The sequence below is a fragment of the Aegilops tauschii genome, chromosome 3 (genome assembly GCF_002575655.3).
Source record: "Aegilops tauschii subsp. strangulata cultivar AL8/78 chromosome 3, Aet v6.0, whole genome shotgun sequence".
In the NCBI taxonomy this organism is placed as follows: domain Eukaryota; kingdom Viridiplantae; phylum Streptophyta; class Magnoliopsida; order Poales; family Poaceae; genus Aegilops; species Aegilops tauschii.
The window spans coordinates 497,963,580-497,971,259 of record NC_053037.3 but is presented as its reverse complement, the minus strand read 5'-3'; positions in this window follow the sequence as shown (position 1 = coordinate 497,971,259).

Genomic DNA, 7,680 nt, shown 5'->3' with positions numbered 1-7,680 from the left:
TACGCACAATCAATAAAACCTTGCCAAATTAGAACAGGCACCTTGATGGGTGAACAGGGCATGCCATCTGCCTTTGACTCCTCGAGGTTAGAATAGTCATTAGGATCATATTCTGAACAAGAATCAACAGGTGGTGAGCGTATGAGTTTCATTGCATCCAGAATGGCACTCAATGCCTTGGTGCCAATTTTGTAAGTCATTGCGGTGTTTAGCTTCAAGAGTGGGCTGCTGCTAGTGCGACACAAAGCAGCTACACAGATCATAGTGTAGATATAACGGGAAAACCATAAGCATCAGAGTAAATCAGCAAAGTGGAACTTGCTGGAATATATGTGCTAGTATTGCCGGTACGACTAGAAAGCCTTCGGATACCAGCTCTCTTCAACTGAAGGTGCGGTACTGTTAATATCAGTGTAACTCTCAAAGGCGACACAGCTCCCTGCATTTCCTTGCTATTCTTATAGGATTCAAGTGGGCAGGCCACTGCAAATCCTATTCCCATTTTTACAAAATCCTACGAATCAAAGAGGCCCGACGAGTTCAAAGTGTCCATACCAACCGACCGTATAGACCTCTACACTAGAAATGTCCCTGCTCATATTCACTACAAGGAACATACTGTACTACTATCATACTCCCTCCGTTCCAAAATATAAGTCTTGGTAGAGATTTCCACTATGGATCACATACAGATGTATCCAGATACATTTTAGAGTGTAGATTCACTCATTTTGCTCCATATGTAGTCCATGGTGGAATCTATACAAAGACTTGTATTTAGGAACGGAGAGAGTACTTATTAAAGAAGAACGGAAGAGGAACATGGTAAAGAAGAGCAAGCAGATTTTGGATAATAAAATGTTCGTTGCTGTAGGATCGAAAGTATGTCTAGAGGGGGGGGGTGATTAGACTACTTGACCAAATAAAAATCTAGCCTTTTCCCAATTTTAGTTCTTGGCCGATTTTAGCAACTTAGCACAAGTCAAGCAATCAACCTACACATGCAATTCTAAGAGTATAGCAGCGGAATGTAAAACAATTGCATATGAAGGTAAAGGGATGAGTTTGAAGGAGCAAACACAATGTTGACACGGAGATTTTTTATCCGTGGTTCCGATAGGTGGTGCTATCGTACATCCATGTTGATGGAGACTTCAACCCACGAAGGGTAACGGTTGCGCGAGTCCACGGAGGGCTCCACCCACGAAGGGTCCACGAAGAAGCAACCTTGTCTATCCCATCATGGCCGTCGCCCACGACGGACTTGCCTCACTCGGGTAGATCTTCACGAAGTAGGCGATCTCCTTGCCCTTACAAACTCCTTGGTTCAACTCCACAATCTTGTCGGAGGCTCCCAAGTGACACCTAGCCAATCTAGGAGACACCACTCTCCAAGAAGTAACAAATGGTGTGTTGATGATGAACTCCTTGCTCTTGTGCTTCAAATGATAGTCTCCCCAACACTCAACTCTCTCTCATAGGATTGGATTTGGTGGAAAGAAGATTTGAGTGGAAAGCAACTTGGGGAAGGCTAGAGATCAAGATTTATGTGGTTGGAATGGAATATCTTGACCTCAACACAAGTGTAGGTGGTTCACTCTCAGAAAATATGTATTGGAAGTGTAGGCATGTTCTGATGGCTCTCTCCATGAATGAAGAGTGGGTGGAGGGGTATATATAGCCTCCACACAAAATCTAACCGTTACACACAAATCACCAAACTCGGTGGGACCGAATCATGAAACTCGGTCGGACCGATTTATTTCAAAGTGTGAATGTTAGGATTCTCGGTGGGACCGACTGGATCAACTCGGTGGGACCGATGCCATTAGGGTTAGGGCATAACATAATCTCGGTGAGACCGATTACACAAACTCGGTGAGACCGATTTTGGTAATAGTCAAACAGAGAGTTGGCAGGCATACTCGGTGGGACCGATTCGCTCATCTCGGTTGGACCGAAACGTTACAAAAGGGAAACAGAGAGTTTGCATTGCAATCTCGGTGGGACCGATCGCTCATCTCGGTTTGACCGAAACGTTACGAAAAGGAAACAGAGAGATTACAACCCCATCTCGGTGGGACCGAGATCCCTATCGGTGAGACCGAATTGATTAGGGTTTCTGGCAGTGGCTATGACAACTGAACTTGGTGGCTCTGGATATGAAATTTCGATGGGGCCGAGTTAGACTTTTTGGATTAGGACATATGTGGATATGAGAAAGTAGTGGAGGGTTTTGGAGCATATCACTAAGCATTTTGAGCAAGAGCCTCATTAAGCAACACCTCATCCCTTCTTAATAGTATTGGCTTTTCCTATAGACTCAATGTGATCTTGGATCACTAAAATAGAAAATGTAGAGTCTTGTGCTTTGAGCTTGAGCCAATCCTTTGTCCTTAGCATTTTGAAGGGTCCACTTTCTAATCCATGCCATGCCAATCATTGAGCTTTCCTGAAATATTCATCTTGGAATAGCATTAGCTCAATGAGCTATATGTTGTTAGGAATTACCAAAACCATCCAGGGATAGTTGCACTTTCAATCTCCCCCTTTTTGGTAATTGATGACAACAAATAGATCAAAGCTTCAACAAATGATAAATAGTATTGAAAAATATCGTCGCTTTGAGAAGTATGTGATAAACAAGAGCTCCCCCTAAATTTGTGCATTATTTAAGATTTGCTTTTGAATGCAAATGCACAATCGATTAGGATCATGGGTTACTCTTCCATGTCACATACATCTTGGTGGAGCGCTCAAAATGATAGAGATTAAAAACATGCACTCATCACCAAGCAAAGTGAATGATCATAATAGGATATGAAAGATAGCATTATCCAACAAGCATTAAGGGTAGCATATGATCAAACACATGATCAAACAAGTATCTCACAAGGACACAAAGTATTAGCACACAAGCACGCAATAAAGTTTCAAACCAAACCAAATAAGTGCAAAGAGAGATAAAAACTAACACACACTCTCTCAAAGCCTATGATCTATACATTTTTCTCCCCCTTTGGCAACAAGTTACCAAAAAGTTTGAAAATGCATAGTGCTAAACGACTCTCAGGCTTGATCTTTCGGGAGGTGGTGTTGAGAGAACTCCAAGGACGAAGGCTTCTGATGAAGTAGCTGGAGCTGCAGCCTTAGGAGCAGATTTAGGCTTAGATGGAGCAGCCCCTGATCGGATTGCATCTCCCATAAGCTTTTGAGCTTTGGGTGCTGGTGCAGCATCCTCTTCCTCTTCCTCTTCTTTAGAATCTCTCATCATAGATGGCTTCCCAATAACTCTGGCAATGGTCTTCTTGACCCTTTCTTTTCTCTTCTTCCCATCTCCAGTTTCCTTGGGTTCAAGAGTGAACTCCATTGTTTCTCCTGTGGCAACTTTTCTTGGCTTAGACATGGGCTGTCTTCTTGCTGGCATCTTTGTTTTCAGACCTGGTTTAGTTGCAGCAGATGAGCCATACTCTTTCTTCAGCACTTTCTTCTTTGAAGTGGCTTCATCTTCAACAGCCACATAATCTTCATCTTCAGAGTCAGAAGTTCTCTTCTTTCTTGTCCTGGTGGCAGCCTTTGGCAGATTGCTTGGAGTGCTCCTGCTGCCTTCATCATAGCTGCTAGAGGGACTAGTGCCCTCACTCAACTGAACCTGTTCCTCTGACTTGTTATGGCTGTCACTTTGGTCAGACATCTTGCAGGCAAACTGTCAGCAGACCCTGTGAATAGGTTATAGATGAGGTAGAGTAGATGAGCATCACAAAGTACAGGAGTTTTTGCAAAACTGATGACTTAAAAACTTAGTTTTAGTTCTTCACAGAAAGCATTTCGGATCTACCGATTTGTAAACTCGGTGATACCGAAGCAGCTTTTGGAACCTGAACTAGTGAACTCGGTCAGACCGAGTCACAGTTTGGTGGTACCGAGACTGCTAGGGTTTCACAGAGAATTGAACTCGGGCACACCGATTTGCAATTTTCGGTCGGACCAAAAATGCGTGTGCTCTGGCCTAAGCCAAAATCGGTGAGACCGATTTCTACAACTCGGTCGGTCCGAGATGAGTTCGGCGGAGACCTAACCCTAAATCTTCAAATCAAAACTAATCTACGGGATGATTTCGCTGGACAGGATGATTTCAATCATGGCAAGAATCATGGCAAAGCAATGTGCTAAGAATCGGAGTTAAGGATTAGCACAATGATCAAGTTCGTACCCTAGTTCGGCGACGAACTTGCTACGGCGGCAACGACGGTGAAGATTTCCGTTGACGGCGGTGGAGACCAGCGGCGGGAGGTCGCTGGCGACAAGAGGACGATCCGGAGACCAGAGGAGGCAGAGTAGGTTACGCGCGGGCGAAGAGGTTCGGAGAAATTTCCAAAATTTGACCCGTCGGTATATATAACCTGACCCTGTCGGTGTGACCGAGTGGAATGACTTGGTGGCACCGAGATGCAAAACTACAAGCATTTACTGCAACTCGGTGTGACCGAAAAGTTCTAATCGGTTGCACCGAGATTGAAAACCCTAGATCAACTTGGTGACTCGGTAGGACTGAAAAGGATGAATCGGCCAGACCAAGATGCATAAAGAGGTTTTGGAGGTTTAAGTCTATGACGAATCGGGATCTCCGAGTGGTCCTCACACAGAGTGGTTCGAATCTGACTTGATCAAACTTTGTGATGTAGCATGAATAGAGTTTGAGACGAGAAAAGCATAGATAGCTAGAGGGTGTTCTTAGGCATTCTTGTCCATCCATTTGGCAAAAAGATAAAAAGTCAAACAATCAAAGCAACAAATGGATGTCCTCGAATGTGTAAAATATGCAACCAACATGCTCACACAATAAAATGGCAAATGAAATATGTGACAAAGCATGCACAAACATTCTAGCATCTATCAAGTAACTGGCGATGACTAGGTCATCTATATATGAGTATATTGACATAGGAGTCAAATGAGAACACTTGATCATAGGTCATACTCATAGTTTAAGAACAAGTGGGGTTGCCACTTTTACATAAAGCATTGTTGTGATCACACCATTAGAGTTGCTTTAGCTCATTGATTTGAGTAAAGCTCCCCCTAGATGTGATATCCCCCCTAAGAGGGATGAACTAACCTTGGTTTTTGTTGATGATGACTTCATGTAGGTGTTGAAGATGTAGATGCTCAATGTTGATGTAGATCATTCGGAGCAATCCTTTGGAGTGAGTTGCACTTTCAATACCTACACGGGTTAGTCCCACAAGGAACAAACAAGGATATCCATTTACATAGAGTGATGCATACACAAGATGATGTCCATGAAAGCATTAGGTTACCTTGTCCCTTGTCTTACCAACAAGAGGGTTTGTGACTCCTTGAACTAGTGCAAGATATGGAAGTTGTTTGCACTTGTCCTCGCCAAAATGATAAGAGTGAAGTATGTTGGCGGAGTCACCCTCAAGAACTCTCTAGTTCTTCTTCTTCGGGATCCACATCATCTTGATGGGAATCCTTGGAATCGTAGTTGTGCTTGATGAAGTAGAACTTGATGTAGTCCTGGGAACCCACTTGACCAAGGCCTTAGGTGCTTCTTCAAATGCATCAATTTCCTCTTGAAGCTTGTCCTTGCCTTTTTGCTTGTGGTCTTGTGGTGGAAGATCATCTTGAGCTTGTGTTGCTTGGAAAGAAGTAGGATCATACTACTCTTGTTGAGGAACAAACTTCGTCTTGGGGTATTAATCTTCTTCCCACTCAACTCCATTGGCATTGAACTTTCGTTCAAAACCAACACCTTGATTCTTCCGGTGTCTTCCTTGCTTGCGCACAATTTCCTCAAATTGCTTACTTCCGGCAAGACTCTTGTAAACACCTTTCTCTATGATTCCCTTCAATAAGCTATTTTCTTGCTCAAGTGTAACTTGGCTAAGAGAATCATTAGTGGAATCAAGAGAACTACTAGAAGCAACAACATTGGATTTAGCATGATTGTTGTTACTACTAGATGAGGAAACTTTCTTGTTCTTGTTGCTAGATTTAACTTGTGGCATGTAAGTAGACAAGAGTAAACGCTTGGTAATGTAAGAAGAACTTTTCTTGCGAAGATCATCATTGATTGCCTTTAAAAACTCATGCTCTTCCTCAAGGTTGAGTTTTTGAAAGCGTAGCTTTTCATGAGTCTTTAAAAGTTCTTGATGATTTTCCAAGGTAGTTTCATGAGCTGACTTAAGAGTGTTTAGTTCTTTAGTTAGACGCTCAATCTCCTTCTTATCATCATCATTCGTTTTATCTTGATTAGCATGATTAATTGACGTTTCATCATAGTTTTCATCACTAGAGTTGTCAACAAGTAAATCATCATCACCTAGCAAATCATCTTCATCACTATTGAAATCAACATACTCGGGATGTGTTACCTTTGGACCTTTGGCCATGAAGCATCTTCCAATTCCTTCATTTGGTGAGTCAAATATGTCGTAGGAGTTGGTTGACACAAGTGCTAGACCGGCAACACCTTCATCTTGAGTATATTCGGAGTCGGAGTGATAACTTCTTTTGGAGTGATTGTCGGAGTCGGAGCCGGATACCCATTCACCAACATGAGCTTGATGTCTTCTTTTTGTGTAGCTCCTTGATGACTTTTCCTTCCTTTCCGAATCCTTCCTTCTCCGAGAGGGTCTTCATTCATAACGATCATCTCAACTCCTCCTTTCTCTTGGTGGTGATTCTTCTCTTTTACTTCTTCTTTTGGGAGAATCTTCTCTTCTTTTGTAGGGGTCCGTACACTCATTGCAGTAGTGTCCGGGTCTTCCACAATTGTAACAATTTCGCTCACAACTAGAAGATCTTTTGTCATTGTAGGACCTTGACTTGGAGCTTCTTTCTTTGCTTCTACTCTTGTAGAACTTGTTGAAGTTCTTCACCATTAGGCTCAATTCTTCATTGAAGGTTTGCTTCTCACTTGATGATGTGGGAGCATCACACGAGGCTTAGTAAGCACCACTTGACTTGTTGTGAAGCTCTTCCTTATCCTTGAGTGACATCTCATGAGCAACAATTCTTCCAATGACTTCCGTTGGCTTGAGATCTTTGTAATTGGGCATCATTTGGATCAATGTGCACACGGTATCATATTTTCCATCCAAGGCTCTTAGGATATTCTTGATGATGAATCTATCGGCCATCTCTTCACTTCCTAAGCCGGCAATCTCATTTGTGATGAGAGCAAGCCTAGAGTACATTTCAGCGACACCTTCACCATCCTTCATTTTGAACTTGTCAAGTTGACTTTGAAGCACATCCAATTTGGATTCCTTCACGGAGTCGGTACCTTCGTGCATATCAATCAAAGTATCCCAAATTTCCTTTGCATTCTCAAGACGACTGATTTTGTTGAATTCTTCGGGGCACAATCCGTTGAAGAGAATATCACAAGCTTGAGCATTGTATTGTAGCATCTTCAACTCTTCCGCGGTAGCTTCACGGTTCGGTTCTCTCCCATCAAAGAATTCACCTTGCAAGCCAATACACACAATAGCCCAAACGGTGGGGTTATGTCCAAGAATATGCATTTTCATCTTATGCTTCCAACTAGCAAAATTAGTACCATCAAATTAAGGACCTCTACGGTGGTAATTTCCCTCTCTAGATGCCATACTCTCCTAGGTTGTGAAACCAAGGCTATGACCACCAAAAGCT